A 25909-nucleotide genomic window follows, 5' to 3' on the forward strand; every position below is an offset into this window, starting at 1 on the left:
GAGGAAAGTGAAAGCCTTCTCTGTCCTGCAGTAGGATGGCGAGGCTTGGAGAGCCAACTCCCAGGGCTCTGAGCAGGGTCTGCTCCTTTCTCTCACCTGCTCTGGAACCTTGGGTGGGGGTTGGCTAAACATGGCCTGATCCTGATTAGAGGATTAGGGAAATTCAAGAGCCACACTGGTGGGTAAAGAATGGGAAGGCTGGGGCAGAGTAGATGCTGCTCTCTTAAAAATGCACATGATTTGCTTCCAAGGTTATTCACATCTAATAAACTAGGACTTGTACATACACTATTTTTCAAGGTCCTGTCAGTGACAGCCAGGACATGTCACTTGAGGCAAGGATTTAACATCAAAAGGAAAGGAAGCAGTGCAATTAGAACCAAAGACAGCCACATGAGTAGGAAAGTTGCCAGGTGGGGGTGGCTGGAGAGTCAGGGGCTGGGGGAAGACCTTTACTGCATCTGGGCCTGGGTCCTCCTTGGTAAAACAGGGATGATTGGATTACATAGTTTCTTAGGCACTTTCTGCTTGAGTGTTCTGGTGTCGGATGAAATCTAACAACAGTTATTATTTGCATCCACTCCGGATCTTTTTACTGTGTGTTTTGATAAGGATAAGCACGGAGGATGACATTTGGGAGGATGTGTCCTCTCTTTGATGGCCTTTCAGTGAAGTCAGGACAATGCATTCTGTGTTAACAGCGCTACTGGAAAGCCAGCTATCCCTGTATGTTCTATGGGGGGAGGGGTATTATGCAATGATTAAAAAATAATTTTGTACCTGCTGGGGAGATGTAACTCAGTGGTAGGATATTTGAATGCATAAGGCTCTCAATTCGATCCTGTGTACTGTTAATTTTTTTTTCACTAAAGAAAGTAAACAACTAAATAAAAATAATTTAAAAACCCTTTTAAATTCTTAGGAATTTATTTCCAAATGGAGATAAAAAGTAGCATAAATAGCATGGCTGGGCAGGAGCTAGATATTAATAAGAAAAATGACAGGTGACTTGCTAAGGTTTTTAGGCACTTTTAGGCATTCCTTCATTTTCTCTTTGCCAGGGTTTGTCAAACATTCTCTGCAAAGAGCCACAGAGTATATATTTTAGCCTTCTTGGGATATAAGGTCTTGGGGACAAGCATTCAGCTTTGCTGTTGTAATAGAAAAGCAGCTATAGGTAATGTGTAAACAAGGTTGTGTGGCTGTGTACCAATAAAACTTTATTTATGGTCCCTGGAATTTGAATTGCATGTGTCACAAAATACCTTGATTTTTTTCAACAATTTAAAATGTAAAAACCATTCTCAGCTCCTAGGTAGTAAGCCAGATTTGGCCCCTGGACCATAGATGGCTGGTCTCTGTCCTTTACTACAACCTTTTAAGGGAGGGACTAATGAACAGTTGAGAAAATCAAGGGTTACTGAGGCCAAATACCTTGTCCATGTTTACCAGTTAGAAGGGGTAGAACTAGAATTTAATCTAAAAGGCAGCTCTTTAACTCCTACTTTTCAGGGATATCCCATTAGGGTAGAACCTGGGGGACTCTGCTCCCTCTGACTTTGATTAATAGTTACACAATCTTCCTTTTGATCATATTTATTTTTCAGAAATCAGTGGTTCAGGTTTAAAACATTAGAGCAAGATCAGTCTCTCATGAGGGCAGTAGATCCCTGGCGGGCTGGGGAGTTACATGGGCCAATGGCTCAAAAGTGGACTGGGTAGGAGACAGGGGCAGATGGAGGAAATGGGGAGTTCGTTCTTTGAGTTTCTAGACCCAGGAAGAATACTGGGGGTCAGCTTGCTCCTTCTTAGGATGGAGAGAATTGGAGCTGAGGTTGGGCATGTGGCTCTTCTATTACCTTATAATTCTGTTCTTGAAGAATGATGCATTTTGGAAAGTTCTCCAGTGCTTCCTGGAAGTCTTTTTAATATTTCAGAGATGGACAGGCTGTGTCTGCAGAGATAAACTCTCACCTCCCAGCGGTGGCCATGCCTTCTCCTCCTGTGCTATCCACACTGGCTGGGCTCTCAGAGAAGCCAGGACACCTTCTAACTCAAACAGCGTGCTCTAGGATGTCATGAGCTGCTCACTCTGGGAGGATGTTGGAGGATGGTGGAAAGCAGGAGGCAAGGGTGGAAGAGGGTTTGAAGCTCCCATCCATAAAAACATTTGCTGAGCACCTAAGGCACGTTGGCTCCAAAGCCAGGAGCCCCCACATCGATTATTTCCTTTGATTCCCATGACTGGCTCCTGAGAGAGGCACTGTGGTCCCACTAGCTAGATGAACACACTGAGGCTCAGGATAATTTGTCATTTCTGAAGGGATGGAACCAGAGGGCGGCAGAATCAGCCCAGTTAGCTCTCTGCTTCCCATCACAGGACTGGGAAAAGGAGTGGCCTGGAGTTTCAGCTCCGACCCTCGATAGCTGTGTGCCTTGAACAAGTTACTTGATGTCTCTGAGTCTCAGTTTCTTCACTTTCCATGCTTGCCACGAAACAAAAAGGAGTATCCTAGGATGATGTCTAAAACAGTGGTGCCAGGAATGGAAATGTTTCTATGTACAGTTGCTGTTTCCTTTCTGCTTCAAGATGATTTGATTTTGTGAGGTTGACTGAATAATCAATCTTACTCAGTTTGGAGTCATCAGGGCCTAGCAGAGAGCCAGGCATAGAGCAGACACTCAATAAATATTTGTTCAGTGAATGGATACACAGTATATATCCACTGATGCCAACCATCTGGATGCTCAGGCACGTGGAAATGATGGATTCTTGACTTTTCATTCAAGGGTTGGATGTCATCCTAGAATACAGACAGCAAAAATGATCTGAAATGATAGGAACTCAATCAGGGCTCCCTGAAGCAGACTCATGGTGGGGATGGAGTGTAAATCAGCAAAAGTCTGTAGGTGATTTGTTATTTTCAAACCACTACAGCTACATCACCGGGTGTATTTATTTACCATCCGTTCATCCATTCACCCAATCATTCACCAGTGGCCTACAGGGGCTCTTGGGGCTTCCTTTAATAAATGGCCAAGAGAGCAGCATAATCTGCAGCATGGCCATTATTTGGAGGTAAATAGAAACTTCTAAATTGCTTGTGGGAGCTTGGAAACTGACTGTTCTCAAGTGTGCCAGACATTCCTCCCATATCCAGAAGCTATCTCCACACTGTCTGTGAAGAATCTTCACACCAATTTACAGCCATGTACTTATCTGCCTGCTGCCTCTGAATGCATGGAGGGTGGGTGACCCAGGGGCCTGGATCCCGAGTTGGGGAGTATGGGAAACATACTGGACTTACAGGAGTAAACATCCTATGTATGGGCAGGGTGAGGCAGGGCCATTGTTATTGAAATCAAAAGACCAGTGGAAGGACCCCATTTTTATTTTTAAAAAATAACCCAGGCACACAACCATACCTTTAGGTCTACTGCATGTACATGCTATTTGCCTCCACACTAAAATTATTCCAGGTGGCTATGTTCTGGGGACTTCTATTTGTGTGGTGTTTGCTAGCCTGTATTTTAGAGCTAACCACCACTTTTCCAATCTCCAGTAAGCCGCCATTGGAGTTTGGTGCCTTCTCATTTGCTGACTGCTTCTAATATTCCACGGACAAAACCCAAAACAAACAAACAAAAAAACCCAACTGCAAACATAAGCTTGTAAGTATTTGTGAAACAAGAATGAAAAGAAATGAGTCTGGGGGGTCCTCCTGTAAGCCCTGTCAGGCACCTGAACGTGCAATGTCCACACTGGCTGTCTGGAGGCCTTTTCCTCTGCTGTGCTCTTCATTGTCCGCTGGGCAGCTGATCTTGGCGCTGGGGAGACTTTACATGAATGCCTTACTATGCGCCCTTGTGGCATCCTTCTGAGGCGGGGAAGTAGCTTCATTTCTCAGAGGGGGAACCAGAGAAGTGTGAGCCATGGCTCTCTTCATGCCTGGCCTTCAGGATTACTCTAAGTGAAAAGGCATGTGGTGTGTTTATTTGTGAACAGCCACACTGACTACCCACTTATTACAGTTTAGAAGTTGATTTTTTGGGGGTATACTTTGATCAGAGCAGCTTGCTTCTTGACCTCTTTCTGGAAAATTCTGGTGTCAGAGAAGGAGCACTCAATTAGGCCTCAGAAGTCAGGAGTCACAGACCAGACCTTGCTCTGTAAGGTCCCTTAACCTCTCTGAACCATCATTGCAAAATGTAGGGCTTTAGTTAAACCTGACATCTGTGAGGATCCCTCCAATAATGCCTTGTGTGTCTTTGACTCTTCTGTGAGCTCTTCAGAGCTGACCATCTTCATGACTGGGGCTGAGTGATGTGAAATGGCAGCTCCCTTCCTGGAGAGAATGGCTGCGTGGCCAGCTGTCATAGAGTAGGCAGTGGGGGTTAGCACAGGTTTTCGGTATCACAGCTCCAAGACTGGTTTATGCTAGTGACCTCCATCCTCCTTGGCATGTGCCCAGAGTCTGGGAGGACCTGGGTGGGGTGAGATGGTCCATGTGTCACTCCCCTGGGTGCCTCTCCGTCTGCCCTTTCTCACCTCAGCCTCCCCACTCCGCCCTGCTTCTGCCAAGTTGGAGCCATGGGCCAGCCTGTCTCGTTCCAGAGCCAGTTCTGACCAAGGCAGGAAATGGATGTGGAGCCTCAGCCTGCCAATGGAAGGAGGAGGGGGCTGGAATCAGGTCTCATCCTTTCAAATCCTTAACGATCCTGCCTTGGTTAAACCTCACAGGCGACGGTGGTAGCACCACTCAAAGCTGATATTAAGTCGTATTCCTCAGATGTGGGCTCCAGAGGCTCAGGCATGACTCCCGGACTCCCGGGTGCTTCCCCTTGCTTTCCAGTCCTCTTTGCTCCACACTCCGAGTGTGTCAGAGGCAGTCTGCTCCCAGAATTTCCTATTCATGCCCATCCACCAGTGGTGTCAGCAGTGATTCCCATCATCTGACAATGGTCTTGTCTCGTTCTCCAGACCTTGCTCCTTTGTCCTGAGGCTGGGTGGGAGGCTGGGGGCTCTGGGATGTTGCAGCCTTCCCTTGGCTTGCTGGGGGGTACCCCACTGGGGATGGACTGGGCCTGGACCTGGGCCCTGCTGGCATCTCCTCTTGTCTCCAGGGCTAAAACCTCGGTGGTCACCTGCAAGAGCCAGGCCTGATCTGGCCTCACAGCCCTCAGTGTCCTCACAGGCTGCAACAATTAGCTCAGAGCTTGAACACACTCCTTCCAAAAGCCTGCCTCTTTTGAGGCCCCTTGAGAAGCAAAAGCAGATGAACACTTGCCTTTTGAGAGAATCTCTGTTTGTGCTGATCCATCCTGAGATGTGATTAGGACCTGGGAGGCCCAGGTCTCCTTGAAATCTTCTCAGGAAGCATTGGTTGACCTGACCTGTAACTGATACCTGAACTGTTTAAGCCCTAATCTCAGAAAAAGCAATATGAGGAAGTTTGTAGTGATAGGGGCTTTTGGTGTCTGAGCAGCAGAACTGAAAATAGAGAAGGCACGGAGGGTAGGGAATTTGTCAAGGTGTCTGCTGTAGGCGAGAGAGCGCTGATCCTAGATGACAGGTGCTCCCTCAGACACAGGGCCGGCTCTCAGAATGCACCATGTCCAGGCTCAGCTTCAGGGCTCTGAAGAGTGAGGGCCAGGGCTGGCTGGATGTGTCCTCCATGTCTGAGTTTGCTGTTCTACAGGGAGGGCCAGGGCAAGCAGTTCCCTCTGGAACGTGCCAGGAACCAGAGCTTCCGAGCTTGTGAAGTGGGAGTCTGAGGCCATCCTGATCCTTTGCCTCAACCATCCCATCAGCAGCCTGCTGGCAGAGGTGACTTTCTACATCCACCCCTTCGGGGGCCTAGCCTCATGAGGAGGAGCAGACTTGGGGGGCAAATTGGGGCTTCTCCACTCCTCACCTGGATCTTCCATCATTCCCATGGCTGCTTGGCCAGGCAGTGTCAGGAAAAGGCTCATAGGAGCGGATACTTCCAGAATCCTTTGATACAATTCACAGGAGGCAAGAGGGGAGATCTCAAGGCCTTAAGGAAGAGTCTGGGAGTTGGAGTCGGGGAGGAGAGAGGGTAAAGTCCCCTGGAATTGCTGAAATCTTTGTCCTGTTCAGTCTCCACCAGTCCCAGGTCTGCTGATGGGGCAGCAGTGCCCCCTGGTGGTCACCACATCTGGGACTTCCACCGCTACCCCACCCGGTTCTCCTAAAATATCTTTTCTCCTCTCCTCCTCCCCTCCCCTCCCCTCTCTCCTCTTCTTTCCTAGATGGGAGACCTCTTCATCTGGGGACTCCAATTCCCACATCCACAGTTCTTTCCTCCTACCCATTTCCTTTATCTATCCCTTTCCCCCTTTCTTCTGGAAGAACTCAGATTTTGTCTTTTGGAGCCTCTCTGCAGAAAACCATTCCATAGGGGTGATTTAATAAACTAGCAATAAGATGTTGACAGATGATAAAGCATAACAAGTTAGCACTGTCCAGGGCTTCACCTGGCCACAGCAATAGAGTCCTTTCAATGTACCACTTGTTTCTTAAATTTCCTCCACTCCATTCCAAATCTAAGCAGCCAGTGTGTACTGAAGGCTTATTCTGAAGCAGTGCCTGTTTTGGGGATACACCTCCTGTCTTGAGTTGGGTCTCCTAACTGCCCTACTCCTAATTCTCCAGAACTGTATTAGTCACAATAACCTGGCTTTCTTCCCTGGCCATGGGGTCCTCAAGGCTGGCAGCCTCATTCCATGAAATGAGATGAAAAGTAGCTGCCCGAGTAGAGTTCCTAATCTTGGGCGTTTACCACTGCTGTCTCTGCCTTGGCTTCTGCAATGCCATGGCTTCTTGTCACTTGCAGTCCAGCCATGGGACTGGTGGATAAGTGGGAGGCAGTACCCATGTTTGGTGGTCCAGGATGGGAGCCCCCCCTACCATCCTAAATGGGCCCCAAGGAGGGGTTGAGGCAAGAGGTAATTAAAAGTCAGATACTCTATTTTCCTAAAAGGGAAAATATCTAAGTTAAAATGAAGCTTATTCTAGAACAGAAAGTGTGGCCTGCTCTCCAGCCTGGACACAGATAAACACTCACTTCCTGCCCCGGGCTGAATCTCCTTCCTCTATGGGATCTGCAGTCCTCCCTTCTGCTCTGGAGGCCAGGATGTAGCTCTGAGCTGTGCAGACTGCATCCAACTACCTATCACCGTGCACCACCTGCTCACTGGGATTTGAGGCTCTCATATTTGGTGGAGTAATATTTTTCTAGTGTTTATTTTTTAAAGTTTTGCATCTGTGGTGCCCACCTCCCATTTAGAAAATTAAGTGCTTACAGATGTTGCATGTGGTCCAGCATTCTCCCAGGCAATGAAACCACTGGGTTTTGGATATCATTTCAAAAGGGAGAGGAGGGAGGAGAAGCTGGATGTCTCTGATGTAGGTGGCAACATCTCTTGACCTTCAATAAAATGGCCAAACGTGAATCACATTTAGAAACAGAAGGGTGGAGAATGTCTTGAGGTTTGAGAACGCAAGTGTTAGAAAGCCTGCACTGAAATGGCCACTGAGGTCATTTGCCGGATGTCTGCAGAGGGTGAGCTGAGTCTGCAATGTGTATGAGCACAGCGCTTGGCCCTCATCACCACCCGAGTCCCATGTCAGCCTTGGCCAGCCAAGGCAGCCACTTTCCTTGGGAACCACGGTAGCACTGTGAGTTTAGGTGAGTGGTGTTCCAGCCTAGAGTAGAGCCTGGCAGATCGCCATCCCACCCCAAACCCCGATTCTCTGTGGTTTCTGTCTCCCCTCCCCAGGAACTTGTACACATGTTTCTTGGGGCTTCCACCCCCAGGAATCATCTCAGCCCAAAAATGAAAGCCCTCCCAGGACAATTGGTGAGCTCTCTCACAGAGTTCCCTGCTGTTTTCTTACTCCCTGGCAACTCTACCACTTCCTCAACTGCTCCCAAGCCCGACTCAGCTGTGCAGAAATCATGGCTTATCTCTGTGTGGGTGCTGATGGTGTATGTTCATGTGAGTGTGTGTGTGTCAGCGGGAGTGTGCATGTGTGCTGGCATTTGTGGAGTAAGGCACCGACAGGAAGCAGCTTCTTTCACACCTCATGCTGCAAGTCTTTCTTATATGGATCTGGGACAGCTTCCTGTTTACTACATTTCCATTTCCCTCATTCAGTTTAATGATTTCTCTGGTCTCCATTTCTTTCCACCAACAGGCAGATTCCTGTGGCTTTTGCCCTTTGGGAGAGATGAAGGAGAAATGGACGTTTGAGTGCAGATAACCTCAGAGATGGTCTACCGAGTCCACCCACTTTAAATGCAAGAGGACTGAAGGCCAAGTTGTGCAGTTCAGTTGAACAGGAAATTCTTCTAGCTCTGTATCAGTAGTTTTAAGCATTGGTCAAATATTATTCTGTACTTTGGGTAAGATTTTATTTATTAAAGAGACGCTCAAAAAGGGCAAGGGGAACATATTCTGTACCACTGTAGGCTAATGGATGTGGCTTTAGAATGTGAAGATTTAGAAGATGAAAGTCAAGTAAGATATAATTTTCTTAATAAAAAGGAAGACAGTCAACAGGCAAAAAGTCAATCTACTTGCTCAAAATCCTTCAAATAAATATGAGGAATAAATTGAATAGAAGGCAATTTTATGTGTAGGAAAAGTATTTTCTCTTGGAGCAACTGTTTTAAAAAACAGTATATAAGAACAGCAAGTCAGGGGGCTAGGGATGTAGCTCAGCTGCACAGTGCCTGCCTGGCAGGTGCGAGGCCCTGAGTTCTATTCTCTGTACCAAAAAAAGAAAAAAAACCCCACAAGAACAGAACAGCAATTCAGGATAAAATATTGGTAAGTTGTACTTTCAAATCTTAAAAAAGTATTTACAATAAGAATTGCAAATAACTCATTTTCAAAGAAGCACATGAAAATGTATCAAGCATGTCTACCATTTGATGGAGTTGTGTCTAACACTAAGGGGGAAGGGCAAGAAAAGGGGAAAGAAGGAGACAAAGATGAATGCCAGTTGAGAAAAGTAAGACCATGTGAATTAAGGCTCCTTTCGGTGTGTGAACAAACATGGGGAGAACTTTGTCAGAGATAAAGCTTTGGACTTCCAGTGTTAGCATGAGAGAACTAGTCTTTACTTAATATTCCTTCATTATAGAATATCAAACCAAAGATTTTCTTTCAGGCTCTAATTCTAGGACAAGGGCAAAGAAATTGACAATCGCTTTCTTAGGGACCACATAGAGAGGCCCCACTCTTACGGGGCCTCCTCCAGACTTTGCAGGGCTCCTTTGGTTGAAAACCATCATAGCCTCAATGGGACAAATCGGGCAGACAAAGCTTAGCTTTTAATGTTCGCCATGTGTTTGGAAGATGCTAGGCTTGGAATAGGGCCCATGGTTTACACAAATGTGTGACCTCTCTTTCTTTTGGTCACCATCTGTTTTCTAGTTTATTTGTCCTTGGTCCACATGATACCAAACAACTGGTCTGACTGGCTTTTGTTTCACTAAATGGATGAAACCGACCTGTTTGTGTCCTGTGGAGACAGATCACAGCCCCTGGGCACATGGCTCCCTTTCCTCGGAGGCAAGGTGGAGTGTAACTGTATGCCTGAGGTAAAGACACATTCTCAGTGGCTAGAAGAAAGAACAAACCAAACCAAGATAGGGGGCTATAGAAACTGGGATTTCTTAACAGGCCCCAGAGGACATGTGGCTCTGAAGCACAAGACGCAGGTGCTAGGGGCTGTCAGGGGTGCTGGTGGGATCCAGGCCAACTCCGGGTCATGGGTAGCTGCTGTGCAGAGCAGGGTCTGGGAGAGAAACCAGGTGCCAAGCGGGGTACAGGCTGGCAATCTGTGCTATTTTAAATGCCAGCCAATGGGGGCCATCCAGACATCTGTGGACTACATCAGAAATGTGGTCCCAATTAACTCAGGTCAATAGACATCCAAATGTGGCATTTTGTTTGCATGGCACATTTGCAGGCCGCCCCACTAACCTTGAGTCCAGCTGCTGACAGTTGCTTGATGCTGGCTTTCAGAGTTGCTCTAATTCTAAGAGAAGTCGGCCTACTATACTTGCTGCTTACATTTATTTTATCAAGCAAACTTAGAACCTTTAGTATAATTTCTCCTTCCCCCCTAAAAAATTGGTTTGGAAAATTATCTGTGATAAATAGCATGTCCTAAGCATGAAGAAAGAGGTATAACATTTTTATTAGTGTAAAACAAGATTGTTCCTAAACATGTAACCAAATGTTAAACAAAAGCTAAAGCAAGCAGCTAGATAGTGCTTACTGAGTGCCAAGTCCTTGTTTATATGACGTGCAACAATGCTGTTAGGTAAGTATTATTACTCCCATTTTACAGGTGAGAAAACTGAAGTTCAGAAGGGATACATAATAGGCATGGAGTGATCAGTGTTCCAATTCTTAACTCTTCTATTCTGCTCCCAAACAGTAAAATAATAATGATAACAAAACATGGACTTAAAGAGCCTACAAATCACTAGCCTGTCTGGTCTGGTGTCAGTCTGTGTACGTTGCCTGGTCTGGTTCCATCAGGCAGAAATGCCAGAGCAGAGCCTAGGTGTGGTGAAACCATCATGAGTGACACTGAAGAAAGAATATTCGTTGGGCAAAGTATTCAGGGTTGGGAGGCTCAGGCTGAGGACAGGTGGGGTTTTCAGGTCGCTTCATAGTCAGCCCGTGCAGGATGCCTTGAAGAATGCTGTCAGGGCATGGAAGGCTGAGGCCCAGGAAGGAGTTCTCCGAGGCAGCATCAGGAGGTACCCTTCTCATGGCGGGGAGAGGCAAGGCCAAGGCAGGAGGGCATTAGAGGGCCCAAGAAGGCTGCCAACGTGCAGAGAGAGGGCACTCGGGGGGCCTCTTAGCATCGCCTCCCACCTGTGTGACCTGCAGCTCCAAAGAGCACCAGTCAGGCTCCAGCATGGTCTCCATTTGACCCCAGTGGCGGGTCCTTGAGACGACAAGTGGTTGTGATCCTGGCGAGGAAGGACTGTGGGATGCCTAGGTACAGTTGTCAGGGAAGGATCCTGATTCAAAATATAGGGAGTGTGAAAGTGAACTTGTGAAAACATTAATCTCAAATAGCATAAATGCTATAGAGATCCTGACCAGATAGTTCCCCAAAGTGCCCAGTCTCCATTTCTTGCTTCTCTCCAACTTCTTGGTGCTGAAGGGATTCAGGAATCAGCATGGTATTTGCAATCATTGCATCCAGTGCCTGAGAAACAGCTGGAACAGCAAACAACTGATATTCCTCTTACCGGTGTTTATGTGCACCTCTAGGTGTAACAAAGTGGGGGCACAGCACCCACTCATTGTTAGCAGGCAGCCACAGAGACTATGGATGCTGAGATTTCCAGAGCTCTGTTGCAATTTTTTTTTTCCATTTAGTTTATTGGTACATTTTAGGTATACAATACAGTTACATTCATCATTGGGATCTTGTACCTTTACATGATGTATCTTGGTTCTTATTTTTTTCCCCACTCCTCTGCCCTCCCTTCACCTCCTTCACCCTTCCCTATTTACAAAGACTTTGTTTCCATTTTTTCCTTTTCTCATAACTTTTCCTTTCCTTTCTTTCCTTTCCTCTTCCCCTTCCATTTCCCCTACTCCTTTAGACATTTTCTTCCTATTCACAATATCAATTACACATTTTGATTCTTATTTACACTTTTAGTTTTTCACACCTGAGAAACTATTTGGTATTTACACATGTGTGTCCTATTTATTTCACTTAAGAGTATGGCCTCATTATGCAACCACTTAGCTATAAATGTCTCTAGTTTCTCATTGTTTTTGTTTTTTTTTTGGTACCGGGGATCGAACTCAGGTCCTTGTGCTTGCATAGCAGGCGTTGAAACCACTGAGCTAAATTCCCGGCCCTAGTTTCTAGTTCTTTATGGTTGAGTAGCACTCCATTTTATAAAAAAACCCATATCGTTATCCTGTCTCCAGCTGATGAGCAATTGGGCTGTTTCCAAGCTTTTGCTATTACAAACTGTGCCGCTATAAATATGGATGAGCATATATCACTGTGGTATGATTCTTTTAATTCTTTGAGGAAGATACCCAGCAGGGGAATAGCTGGGTCAAATGGGACCTCCAATCCTAGTTGTTTGAGGTATCTCCATAATGACTTCCACAGTGGTTGCACCAGTCTGCACTCCCACCAACAATGAAGAAGGGTTCCCTTCTCTCCCCACACCCCCACCAGCATTTGTTATTGGTTGATTTCTTGATAGCAGCCATTTTTTCTGGGGTGAGGTGGAATCTCAGCTTTGTTTTCATCTACATCTCTTGAATGACTAGTGATGTTGAACATTTTTTCTAATTTTTTTTTTTTTTGGTAGTGGGGATCGAACTTGGGTCCTTGCGCTTGTGCAGCAGGCAGTGAAACCACTGAGCTAAATCCCAGGCCCTTTTCTTATGTTTATTTGCTGCTTTTACTTCTTTGAGAAATGTCTGTTCATTTCAGATTTCCATTTTTAAATTAGGTCTTTGAATTTGGGGGGGGTCTGATTTTTTTCAGTTCTTTATATATTCTAGATAGTAGACCTTTGTCTGAGGAATAGCTGGTAAAAATTTTTTCCCACATTGTAGGTTATCTCTTAGCTCTGTTGGTGGTTTCTCTTGCAGTGTAGAAGCTTTTTAATAAGATGAGATACCACTTGTTGATTCTTTGTGCTAGTTCCTGTGCTACTGAAGATTTGTTCATAAAATCTTTTCCTACACCAGTGTCTTCAAGAGTTCTACCTAATTTGTCTTCCAGCAAGTTTAGTGTTTCTATTTTAATATTTAGATCTTTAATCCACCTGGATTTTAGTTTAGTGCATGGTGAAAGATAGGGGTCTAGTTTTAATCTTTGGCAAGTTGAAATCCAGTTTTTCCAACACCATTTATTAAAGAGGCCATCTTTCCTCCAGTGAGGATGGTTGGCTCCTTTGTCAAAGATGAGGTGGCTGAGTATGTCTGGAGTTGTTTCTGCACCTTCTAATCTATTCCACTGATCCTGGGGTCTGTTTCTTTGTCAGTACCATGCTGTTTTTATCACAGTGGCTTTGTAGTTCAGTTTCAAGTTGGGAATTGTGATACCCCCTGCCATGACTCTGTTGCCTAGAATTGCTTTTGCTATTCTAGGTCTCTTCTGGTTCCAGATGAACTTTTGGATGGCTTTCTCTAGTTCTCTGAAATATGCTGTTGGGATTTCAATTGGAATTGCATTGAATCTGTATAGCAGTTTTGGAAGTATGGCCATTTTCATTATATTGGTTCTTCCTACCCAGGAACAAGGGATGTCTTTCCATTTTTTAATATCCTCTTCAATCTTTTTTCAGAATGCTATAGTTCTCAATGTAGAGGTCTTTTGCTTCCTTCTTTAGATTGATTCCTAGATATTTCATTTTTTTGGATGCTATTGTGAAAGGGATTGTTTCCCTAATTTCTCTTTCAGTGAGTCTGTTGTGTATGAGAAGGCTATTGATTTTTGAGTTTTGACCCTGTATCCAGCCACTCTACTGAATCTGTCAATTAACTCTAGAAGTCTTTTGGCAGTTTTTTGGTTCTTCTATGTAGAGTATCATATCATCAGCAAATAATGACAATTTAACTTCTTCCTTTTCTATCTTTATTCCTTTTATTTCTTTCTCTTGTCTAATTGCTTTGGCTAATGTTTCCAAAAACTATATTGAACAGGAGTGGTGATAGTGGACATCCTTGTCTTGTTCCTGATTTTAGCGTGAAGGTTTTCCGTTTTTGACCATTTAGTATAAATGGTTTTCATAGATAGCCTATCAAGTTGAGAAAAAGACCATCTATTCCAATTTTCTGTGGGGTTTTTATCTTGAATGAGTGTTGAATTTTGTGGAATGCTTTTTCTGCATCTATTGAGATGGTCATATAGTTTTTGTCCTTGACTCTGTTAATATAGTGTATTACATTTACTGATTTACATATGTTGAACCATCCGTGGATCCCTGGGATAAATCTGACTTGGTCAGGGTGTTGCAATTTAAAAATAAATGATGCTTCATTTTATATATATATTGAAGGCCATCAAGTTAAGTTTTCAGAAAATTAAAATATTACTATTATTTTAAAATGTATATTCATTAACTACCATTAATGTATTTGGCTTTTAATTTTCATGGATAATTTTGAATGTTAAAATAGTATTAAAATAAATTTAATGCTGGGCATGTTGGCTCATCCCTATAATCCCAATACTTTGGGAGGATGAGATGGGGGAATCACAATTTTGACCCAGTTTAGACAAATAGGTGACTTAACAAAACCATGTGTCAAAATAAAAAATAAAAAAAGACCTAGGGATGTAACTCAGTATGAAGAGCCTGAGTTCAATTCTCAGTACTGAAAAAAAAAAAAAGAGTGATGGAATATATTAAAAGTTTTTTGAGGGCCGGGGATTTAGCTCAGTGGTGCTGCTGCCTGCCTCACAAGTGCAAGGTCCTGAGTCCGATCCCTGGTACAAAAAAAAAGGTATATATATATATGAAGGTAAAGCTTAAAAGCTAAATGGAAAATCATCAGTGAGGTGATCTGCTTAAACCTTTGAACACTAGATAGTAAATTTAAATAATGAAATAAATAAAATCATAAAAAGCAATAATAAATAAAAATAGAAGTGAGTATGGCTTTTATTAGACCATCTCATGTAAAATTTTTATACAGCACTTTGCAAAGTATTTATCTAATGAAGACCTAATGATCAAAAAATGAGAATGTGAACAGGAATTTTTCAGATCAAATTCCCAACTCAGAAGCCCAGGATGCAACTGGTACCTGCCTGGGAGACAAGAACATTGCTTTCATGAAAAGATTCCAATGGGAGGAGAAAGCTGAATAAGAAACCTTGGGGCTTTGCTGTGCCTCTGGAGATTGATTCAGGAAGATGTTCACCTGTCTTTCTTATGGCAGGAGAATGTTTCCTCAAAACATAGTCTCATCCAAGGGAATGATTGCGATCCTGGGATGCACACAGCAGGACATCTAATATTTCATTTTACACCATAACTCTTACTGTTGGAGAAAGAAATCATAGAAACTGACTTGTAAGTTCAAACACAAAATATTTTGTGAATTCTCTACCAGTTATCACCAATCTCAAAGATCAACCTTAGCTGGAGAAGGTATTAATGACCAGAAGAGAAATTCACTCATAGACAAAAAAGGAAACAAACAACTGTTTGAGAGAAAAAAGGGAGTAAGTAGCAAATAGTTGATAGTATTTATCAAAGAAGGTAAACACTAAAAAAGAATATTGGTGTGTTTCTTTGTTTTTTCTTTTCAAAATTTGAGATAGGGTTTTGCTAAGTCACTAAGTTACCTAGGCTGGGCTTGAAATTCTGATCGTGATCTTCCTCCCTCAGTTTCCCAGAGTGCTAGTGTAGTGGTTTTTTTTTTGATACAGGGTCTCACTTTGTAGTTCAGGCTGGCCTTGAACTCATTATGTAGCCCACAATGGCCTCAAACTTGCTGCGATCCCTCTGCCTCAGCCTATTCAGTGCTGGGATCACAGACATGTACCACCACACCACCACACCTGGCTCAGGTATTTTTTTTTTTTGGTATCAGGGATCGAACTCAGGACCTTGCACTTTTGAGGTAGGCGGCAGAACCAGTGAGCTAAATCCCTGGCCCTGCTCAGGTACTGTTTTGATTGAGAAGAAATAGAAACCAATAAACTAACATATTGCTATTTTTGATTTTCTTTATTGTAGTCCAGTAAAGAAAAATCTAAAAGACTTTATAAAATGGTTGGGCCTGGGATTTAGCTCAGTGGCACCACGCCTACCTCAAAAGTGCAAGGTCCTGAGTTCGATCCCTGGTACCGGAAAAAGAAAAAAAAAAAGAACTTATAAAATAGTGTATCAATCCAGATTTTGTGCTAAGAGAGGCTAAACATTTCTATATAAACAATAGTAATTTCTACAATGAAATGGAAATATTTTATTTTCTAGTGACAACACTCATTTACCATATTTGGTTCCATTACGATGTTTGAGATTGGTCCGTAGAACTTTGGTTTGCTTCCAATCTAAGTACTGCTTTAAGAATTTAATTGACAATTCCAATGGCTACTAGCTTAGCAGAGTGTTTCTGTACACTGAAATTACCAAATCGGGCATGACTGAAACTTTTTGCTTATAGCAACATAATCAGAGATTTGCTGAGGTAAAGGACAATAAATATAAATTTTAAGGAATAAATACATAATAACTAGTTAAGTATGGTGTGACTTTATTGTATTACTCAACAAAACATCACCAGTTCATTCAAGATGTGTGACCAGACCTGTGTGATTAGTTGTCCTATTTTGCCTACTTCCAGTCACACACAAAAAAATTTGCTTTGCACATATTTTCAAAACCGATGTTACAGAAGTTATATTTGTCAAGTAAGGAGGAAAGGACATGCTGTATTTAACAGTTTTTAACTTGATTTATAACTTTCAAATATTTAGACATATGGTGTCTTGGGTGGGCCTGAATCCTGGGCTGACGTCCAGGTGGATATGCATGTAGCTTGAAGGAAAAGGTTTGGGGCCCACACCTGGAGGGAAGATTAGCAAACAAATTTGAGGTTGAACTGAGAATTCTTTCCACATCCCAACGTAGTGCAAAGTCAAAGCTCCTTTCTGTTAAGACATCGGTTTTCAACCGTGGTGGCTCCTATTAGAATGACTTGGGGAATTCAAAAAATGCTAATGCACAGGACTTGCTCTCTGGAGCTTTTGATTTAGTGGTCTGGGCTGAGGCCTGAGTATCAGCATTTGTGAAAAGTACAATGTAAAAGACACATCCTTCTTTTACCCTTACTTTGGGTATGTATTTATATGTACTTATATGTATTTGTATGTATGTATTTATATGTGTTACTTCTGCATCACTGAAAACTCCACTAGATGATATAATTTTTGCTTTTAACATTTGTACTTATGATGAATAATTTTAGAGAAAATGCCTTCCATGATATGGTACAGGTTGAGCATCCATTCCTTATCCAACATGCTTCGGACCAGAAGTGGTTTGAGTTTTGGAATATTTGAGCATACACAATAAGCCATTTTGAGGATGGGGCCTGAGTCTAAACAGGAAATCCATTAGTTTCATATATATATATACATTACACACACAGCCTGAAGATTATTTTATACAATATTTTTAGTGCACTTGTGTTTTGACTGTGGCCCATCATAAGAGGTCAAGTGTGGAATTTTCCACTTAAGGCACCATTTTGGCACTCAAAAAGTTTCAGATTTGGAGCTATTTTGGATTTCGTATTTTCATATCAGGAATGTTCAACCTCTACCCTTTTTAACTGTATGTTGTAGCCTAGGATTTTTGTTAGATGATACTGGAGCTATGAGTCTCATGGTAGGGATAGCAAACTGATGCCCAACCCAGGGAAATTAAGAGTTTCGCCCTTGTCTCCTGCTTGTGAGAGCTGAAACTGGGATTTTATTCACACTTTAAAAGTCAGATTTCTAAATTCAGTATTCTTTTCAACATACAGTCTCCCTTCCCTTTTAGCAGGTATGTAAGCTGGCTCTAGGAGTAGCAGAGAAGGGTGCATAGTTTTGTACAAGTGTACTCATCAGGAAGTGACAGCCATGGGACAGGGGCCCTGGTTTCATGACTGGACTCTGAGGAAGAGCAAAAGGGTTACCCAGGGAGTTGGCGCTGCATGGATAAGGGTGCCGCAAAGGCCCAAAAAAGCACACCTGCAGGCCTCCAGCCCCATATGTGGTTTCTGGCTCTGCCCTTACATTGGGCTTCTTGGTGAGTGGTGTGGAGACAAGTGAGGGTCATGAGGAAGCTTCTTGGGCCTTCTACAGCAACTTTACTTGAAGGGTCCTCAGTGTACAAAATGGTCTCACTTCCTTTTTCTGGGCCAGTCTAGGAGAAGCAAAGCCTGTGTTGACAAGGGATGAGGGGGTGGGTTCTGAGGGCTGGAGGATGCTTGCCTGGCAGGAGTCTGAATAGGGAGGCCCTGGAGATGTGACACAGGGATGACATAGCCACTGAATGTCCCACGTGTTTTAGGACATTTTCTATTTCTAACATTTTGGCTCAGAAAATTTGGGGGTGAGAGGTATAAGAAGACAGCAGGTATAGCACATGATCTGGAGTGAATAAATCCCTGCTCCATCACTTCAAGTGCTGTGGTCTTAGGCAAGTGAATCAACCCCTTTGGCCCACACTACCTCATCTGTAAACAGTACTCACCTTGGTGGGCTTCCTGTGGCCCCTGGGTTTTCCTGGCCTGGCTGCTGCTTGAGGGTGAGTACCTTATATCACCTACTACAGGTGCTGCTTTGACACAGTGCTCCTGACCACTCTGGGTCGGTGGAGTCTTGAGTCAGACAGATCTGAGTTCAAATCCTAGATTCACTATTAATTGTACAAGGTATTTTTCTTACTTCCTCCTGGCCCACTGGCCACTTCTTATCTGCAGAGAGGGGATAATTAGAGGGTGTGCCTCACAAGTTGTGAAGATGAACAGAGAGTAAAGAGAGAGAAAGATCAGAGCTGTGATTGATTGCTAGAGGTCCTGGGGGCTCAAGAGGGAAAGCACCTGTGCCTGCTGGAGCTGGAGCCCTGCATCGCCCCTTACTGATCTAGGGAATGACCAGTGTTCTGGCCTTGGACAACCTTCTAGAACCTTGTTCACAAGAAATATTCCTATTCAACTCTCTCACATAGAAATATTCCCATTCAACTGCCTCAGGGCTGTTCTATACTTCAGCTGAGGTCAAGTATGGGAAAGTTTGATGCCCCTGAAGCACTACCCAAAAATAACGAATGATTATACTCTGATCCTTATTGCCTCAACCACCTCTGTCTTCCCTGGGACATCAGAGTTTTCAATCAAGGGCCTTCAGGTTCAAATTCCTTTCCTGGCAGGGTTTTATTTTTATGAGGGTGTGCTGCCCCCTAGTGGGAATTACTGCCACATTGCAAAGAATCTTCCTGGAAAAGGGGGTAGCTTTGTGGGTTGGAAGCCAGTACCTTGGGGAGGGTTGGCTGTGTGTGGGTGAATGGCAGTCCTTGGTCTCTACCCTCTAAAACAGAGGGTGGTGCCTGGTGGGCAGTGTCAGCATAACTGGTGTCTGTCACGTGGACCTCTGGACCAGAAACTGCTGTAACCAGCTCTCCAGGCTGACATGAGTCTGGGATCCACTGTTCTAGGGACTCAGGGCTTAAGACTGGAAGAGGAGCTGGAGAAGAGTGGAAAGGGAGGTGGCTTTGAGGTGTGCTGATCCACAGCTGCTGGGGTGCTAAAAATGTTAAGAGTCAAAGATTTTAAAGAATGCCACCTTTTTTTCATGCACATGCCATTTATGGAGAACCACTGGAAACACTTGCTCTTGAGCAGAACATTTGTATAAGTAACTTCTCAAACACAGCCACAATATCATCATCACAGCTAAAAAAGCTAATGATTTAATAACATCTAATCTACATTTTATATTCAAAGTTCTCCAGTTGTTTCCAAAGATTTTTATAATATTTGTGTGTGTTTTAATTCTGAGCCACAATCAAGGTTTATGTGTTGAATTATGTCTTTTTAGTGCCTTTTAGTCTAAAATATCTTGCCTTCGTTGTTTCTCTTAATGGCATTGACTTCCCTGAAGAGTCCTGCCACTTGTATTATAGAATATCCACAACCGGGGTTGGCATGTTGTTTTCTCGAAGCTGGATTCAGGTTAGACATTTTTGGTAATGATACTTCCTTGGTGATGTTGTGTTTTGTATTGTGTCACATCAGGAGGCTCCTCATGTCAGGTTCTGTCACTGCCTTTTAATGCTGTCTGTGCATCTGAATCACCCAGATTTGTGTCTTTGGGCTATACAGCTGGAGTTTCCTTTTCACTGGTCTAGGGTGTGTTCAGTACATTCCTGCTTTTCCGAATCATCACCACAGTTCTGCTGTGAGAGCAGGGATGAAACCCATGGCTGATGTAACTCTTTCGTGGATTTATATGGTTCTGTCATACATTTTAAAGCTTCCATCCCCAAAATAACAGTGATTGCAGCAATGCCACCAAGCCCATCCCCCAGAACTCCTGCAGTAGCCCAGTCTCCTCCTGCCCAGTGAAATCCCAAGAGGTGGCTCACTCCAGCTCCTCTCCCCCTGGGACACAGACTCAGGCAGAACTGGATCTTCACCTCACCACAGGGGACAGATGGTGCTGGGTCTGACTGTGGCCATGTGCATATGTCAAGGAGGCTGGCAGGAGGTCCTCCTGGGATGGGAGCTGGAACTGGCACAACCTACCCACTGTGTTGAAAAGGAAGGATGTCATCTGAATGGCTGAGAGTGACATTTCTGGAAAGATCAAACAGATTTTGAACCAAGAGATGGAGGGAGGTGGGAGGGAGTGGAGAGGGGAGGATGAAAAAAGTCAAGATGTGTTATGTAGATGTACCAACCTCCCACCATGAATGTAATCATAATGTATGGTAAACATGTACTAATAAAAATTTTAAAAAGAAAATAGGTATTGGAGGATACTCAACAATCCTTCATACTGCAACTGATCAGTTGATGGATTTCCACTATTGCAACATTCCTCTGTCTCTGCCCCCACCGCCATGAATTAGCTTGCAATGTGTGCTTTGTGGAGAAGTTAATAAAAGTGAAAACGACATTTGGAGACACTTATGGCAGCACGGATGGAAAGAAGGAAAAATAACTAAAATTTTGTCCTTTTTTCGAGCCAGGGACCAGCAGTCAGGTACAAATAGTTAAAAAAAAATACAGTAGTCAGAAGATATGGGAATTTGACCCAAGCAAGGAAACTTGCAGGAGCAGCTATGGGGGGAAATTGCTGTCTGGATCTTGAGAGACTCAATAAAGAAGTGCTGAGTGAAATGGCAGGAGAGGAAGTACAGGGGATGAAGACAGAGAAAACTGTGGAAAGGCTTGAAATTAGCAAGTCTGAAAATCTCTTTTAGGGCAAAAGATCAAACTGATCAACTGAGAGAACAAAGAGTCAAGGACAAAGTGCTGCTGCTTGACTGGCAGTGCCCAGTCCTTCCTGATACTCCTGGACTGGGAGTGGGAAGCAGCTCAAGCAGCTGGGCTGGGTGTGGCAATGCCAAGCTAAGCAAGGGGCACCAGCCCTTGTGAAGGAGGAACAGGGGAGGAGAAGACACAATCCTCTCTGTGATTTCTGTAGCTCTTACCTCCCCATGCCTGCCACCTCCTGCCTCACATCCAGACTGGCTGCACAGCATCTCTAACATGCATGGAAGCCTTTGGAAACATCAGAGCTTATATGACTTAGTTCTAAAATTTTCCCCAGAAGTCTCATGTGTTTGGAGTGTGATTGGACCATGGGAGCGCTATTCATCAGTGGATTAATCCATTGAAGAGTTCATAGCTGAATGTGCTATTAGAAGGTGGGGCCTGGTTGGAGGTGAGTCCCTGGGGGTGTGATCTGGAAGGGTGTGTTCTCACCCCTAGCTCCTTCCTTCTGTCTCTGCTTCCTGGTTGCCAAGGGTTGAGCACCTTTCCTCTGTCATCCTGTTTCTGCCTTTGAGCCAGCTGACCATGGACTGACACTATGAGCCAAAACAAGCCTCTTATTTCCTTTAATTGTGGGTGTCAGGTATTTTGTCCCAACGACAGGAAAGTGACTAAGAGCCCAATAAGAATATGCCATCTGGTAACGTATCCACATAGATGTGCTCACACACGCATGTACACTGTTCATGTAAAACACATGAACACTGAGTTAGGACTCAGGCATGGCAGGTCAAGACCCTGCTCTGCCTCTGACCAGCTTTGTAGCCTTGGGCAAGTTGTTTCACCTCTCCAGGCTAAAGTGGCCTTCTGAGAGTGAGTGGAGTAAGGTGATTCCTGAGATGAGAGAAGCCGTCTTCTTCCATCCCTTCATTTTATAGATGCTCGGTCAGATTAGAGGAGTTTCAGAAGCCACATCATCCACTCCTTCCTTTGGCCAATGGGGGAACTGAGGCCCAGACAGGGACAAGAAGTGACTTACCCTGGGCTACTTTTATCCATAGCTCCTAGTCCATGGAGCCGGTGGACTATTTCTTCAGAAAGTTCTGTTAGGTTTCATTCTCCTCCAAACTTTCAAAACCAGCCGTTAGAGAAAGAAGATGGCTGGCTGAGCAACGAGCAAATGTGAGCATTTAAGGTGCGAGAGCCCCCAACTCCGGCTGTTCTCGCGAGAGGATCGCGCGAGGCTGTGAGGGAAGCGCGCGCTGTCTCTGTGCTCCTGGGGAGGCTACAAGGGCAGCTCTGTGAGGCGTATTGTATGCATAGGCACCAAAAAGTGTAACTGTGACTTTGAACAAGAGGCTGATGTTGCTGTGTCTCAAATTGCTGGCGGTTGCGGCTTCAAACGTTTGTATCAGTTTTGTAAATCTCCGAAATTGTGTCTACAGTTCATGTTTCTGGTGAGTTCGCAAGCTAAGCTAAGCACCTCAAACAAGGAGGTTTAATCTAGAATTTCCCAGAGTAGATTCCCTAGAGTTTTAGTGTCCTTCATGAAGCAGGGGCAAAGCTATTTGGAAAACACGGGTGTGGACCAAGGCAGGCAGACTTCTTCACTCAGTGTGAGGGCTAAAATCTCAGGCTTCGGGAGTCTACGGGGAAGGTTGAGGTGTGCAGTGTGCCGGCTGGACCATGGGCTTTTTCCTAGTGGCTTAGCATCACAGGAAGCTAGTTATAGACCACTCTATTTAAACAGTAGGCAGTTTAATTATTTATGTATTTTTTGGTCATAAAAATAAAGAAAAAGCTTTAAAGTTTTAGTATGAAAATACTTAATGCAATTGGTTTTCTGAAGCATTAACAGACTATATTCAAAGATGACGGTTTTAAGTGAAAGACTCAATTCAATAATTTTTCTGTGACTCAGCATTTGTAGTGAGAGCATAAGATTTGCTCCATATAATTTCCAGTCTTTGGGTTTGGTAGCTAGATGCTCGATGTCTATTTTTTATTTTTTTTTACTTGAAAATTTAATGTGTACGTCTCAAAATCTTCAATTCTTGTATCTTCCTTAGTGACTTCTTTTGGAGTTTTTGGGGACCCCATGGTATAATGACCGAAAACTTTCAGGGACTAGGTGGTGGGAATTTTGACTGTCGTCTGCCCTGTCAGAAAACCTGGGACGTCCTCGCTGCACAACCTTGTTTCCATTTTGATTATGGGCCCCATAAGGAGCCTTTTAAAATATCTTTTCCTAATTGTCCCTCCCCACCCATGAAAATTTAATACAACAGATAAACTGCAAGCCTATTATGCACTGTATGTGTATCTGAGCTTTGAAGTAAATATCCCCTCCCAGCAAGAACCAGTTTTGGATCCCTCAGGACAAAGCTGCCCTCATTGAGAATACATGTCTTGGAAGTATTAGAAAATGAGCAGGATTTTCAAACTGCATTGTTCCCTAAGCATTAAGATTCCGAGACTGGATAAAGAAAATGTGGTTTTTTTATAAAATGGAGTACTACTCAGCCATAAAAAATGAGAAATTAGAGACATTTATAGCTAAGTGGATGCACATTGAGGCAATACTCTTAAGTGGAATAAATAGGACACAGATGTGTAAATACCGAATAGTTTCTCTGGTGTGAGAAACTGAAAGTGTAAATAAGGACTAAAAGTATACTAGGTCATGTGAAATAGGAAGAAAAGGGGCAAAGGGGAAGGAAGTGGGAGGGCTAAGGGAAAGGATAGAAGGGAATGGGATTAATATGAGAAAATGGAAAAATAGGAACAAAAGTTTTGTAAGTAGGGAGGGCTGGAGGGGTTGAAGGGAGGGCTGGGCAAGGGTGAAAAACAAGAACCAAGAGAGACTATGTAAAGGTGCAAATTTCCAATGATTAATGTCATTATATTGTATACCTAAAATGTACCAATGATTACAATGAATAATCGATAATGTAAAATAGGAATAAAAGGTCCAAAGGGGTAGGGGTAGTGGGAGGCACAGGGGAAAGGAAAGAAGGGAAAGGAAAAAATGATGAGAAATGGAAAAAATGGAAATAACGTGTTTGTAAATAGGGAAGGGTGGAGGGTGTGAAGGGAGGGTTAGGAATGGGGAAAAAATAAGAACCAAGATGCATTATGTAAAGGTACAATTCCCAATGAGAAATGTAATTGTGTTGTATACCTACAATGTACCAATAAAAGAATTTAATACAAACAAACAAACAAACAAAAAAGATTCCCAGTCTTTGGATTTGGGTAGACCTAGTATTGAGTCTTTCCTCTGTGTTATGTTGGACAAGCTACTTCTGTAAGCCTGTTGTAGATCCGAAATATGGTGACAGTGATTAAATGAACATTTAGTACAAGGCCTAGCACCTACTAGCCATTCAGTTAATTATTCACAAACATTTCCTAAAGAGTCTATATTCCTTAACATTTTAATTATTTTATTATAAAACAATACATGTGTTTTAACATATTTAGACATTAAAGGAAAATAAATCATGTGATTCGATCTCCTCCCTTCAGATTCCATCCTCCACACTGTAAGGGATGCCCCAGAGGAACACAGGCCATGGGGGTGCCTGGCCCAGGGGCCAGTGAGGAGGAATACTCCCATAGACCCCGAGGGGACCCTCTCCCAACAGCAGATTCTCAAGGCAGCCACACGGAGGCCACTACAGGCTCCAGCCATCTGTGACCACATCTAGGGGGAGGACAATCCGCCATAAGTTGGAAAAAAGGTGCCTGAAGAAACGCAGCTTTCTCTAGGACAGTGGTTCTCCAAGTGTGGTCCCTGGCTGGCAGCTTCAGCACCCCTTGAGGATTTATAAGAGCCACAGATATTTGGGCTTGAGCCCGAATCTACCAAAGGAGAAACTTTGAGAGGTGGAGTCCAACAGTCTGCGATTGAACAAGCACCCCAGGCAGTTCTGAGGCCCTCTTAAACTTGAGAACTGTTCTCGCAGGACAAGGGAGACTGTGGAAGGCAGGGCTGCAGAAAGTTTTCTAAGACAGGGCCCAGCTGGATTCTCTCTACAGGAGAAACCTGGGGTGGAGGTTTGGAGGCTTTGGACTTGAGTCAGCTGTGAACACTCAGCCACTCCTGGGAGAGCTCTGATATCTTTGGACTGGGTTTAAAGGACTCTGCTATTTAGAGCTCAGCTTGGAGCTTGCATTGAACACGACCACCAACGTAAAGGGAACAGTGTCTGCCTTTGTGTTGAGGCTCTTCCTCTGCAGAATATTGCATCTTCTTTCTGTGTGAAAATAGAATGTTCAGCCTATGCGAATGTATGATTTAGCTAGCGTGTATTGTAGATATAGTATGTTTTATCCCAAAATGTTTCACATGTCCAAGGTTAATTTGGTGCTGGTCAACCTAACCCAGTTGTAAGGATGTCCTAGTTAATGATGAGTATTTCTAAGTAAGTTAAGGCAGTTGAACCAATAATAGACTTTCATTCTTCTCAGTTTCTGAAAGAAGAAAGTCAGTGGGATTTAAGGCCTCTCTTTCCACCAACTTTGAAACCTTGAGGAAGAGAGGCTGGGCAGCTGGGAATGAGGCCAGGCTGTATTTAGCAGGAAATCTGAAATCACAGTGGCTTTTCCACATATGGGTTTCGTTTTCTCACATCAAAGAAGTCTGGAAGTAGGGAATTCAAGGTCCCTGTCATCAAGACTCCAGCTCCTTTTCTATTTCTGTCCCAGTGACCTAGCTCATGTCTTCAGTGAAGGTCACCTCATTCTCAGGAAGCAGGACTGAGGGAGGGCGGAGGGAAAGGGGATTGCGGCTACCTTTACTATGCTTCTTAGGAAGCCCCCTGCCCTCCATAACATTTTCTGTTATATCTCACTGGCCAGAACTGGG

General features: G+C 43.8%; 1 long non-coding RNA gene across 1 annotated transcript; it reads right to left on the reverse strand.

Annotated features, from left to right (window-relative positions):
- Positions 1 to 1580: 1580 nt before the first annotated feature.
- On the reverse strand, positions 1581 to 22274 carry LOC110347955 (uncharacterized). The gene is made up of 2 exons (XR_002392891.2): positions 22079 to 22274; positions 1581 to 2804 (listed from the first exon to the last, which is right to left on the reverse strand). It is a non-coding gene; the product is annotated as an uncharacterized LOC110347955 (long non-coding RNA).
- Between the last annotated feature and the right edge of the window lie 3635 nt (positions 22275 to 25909).

Source organism: Heterocephalus glaber, unplaced genomic scaffold, assembly GCF_053883595.1.
Source record: "Heterocephalus glaber isolate CG9 unplaced genomic scaffold, H.glaber_assembly_v1.0 deba00001457, whole genome shotgun sequence".
Lineage (NCBI taxonomy): Eukaryota > Metazoa > Chordata > Mammalia > Rodentia > Bathyergidae > Heterocephalus > Heterocephalus glaber.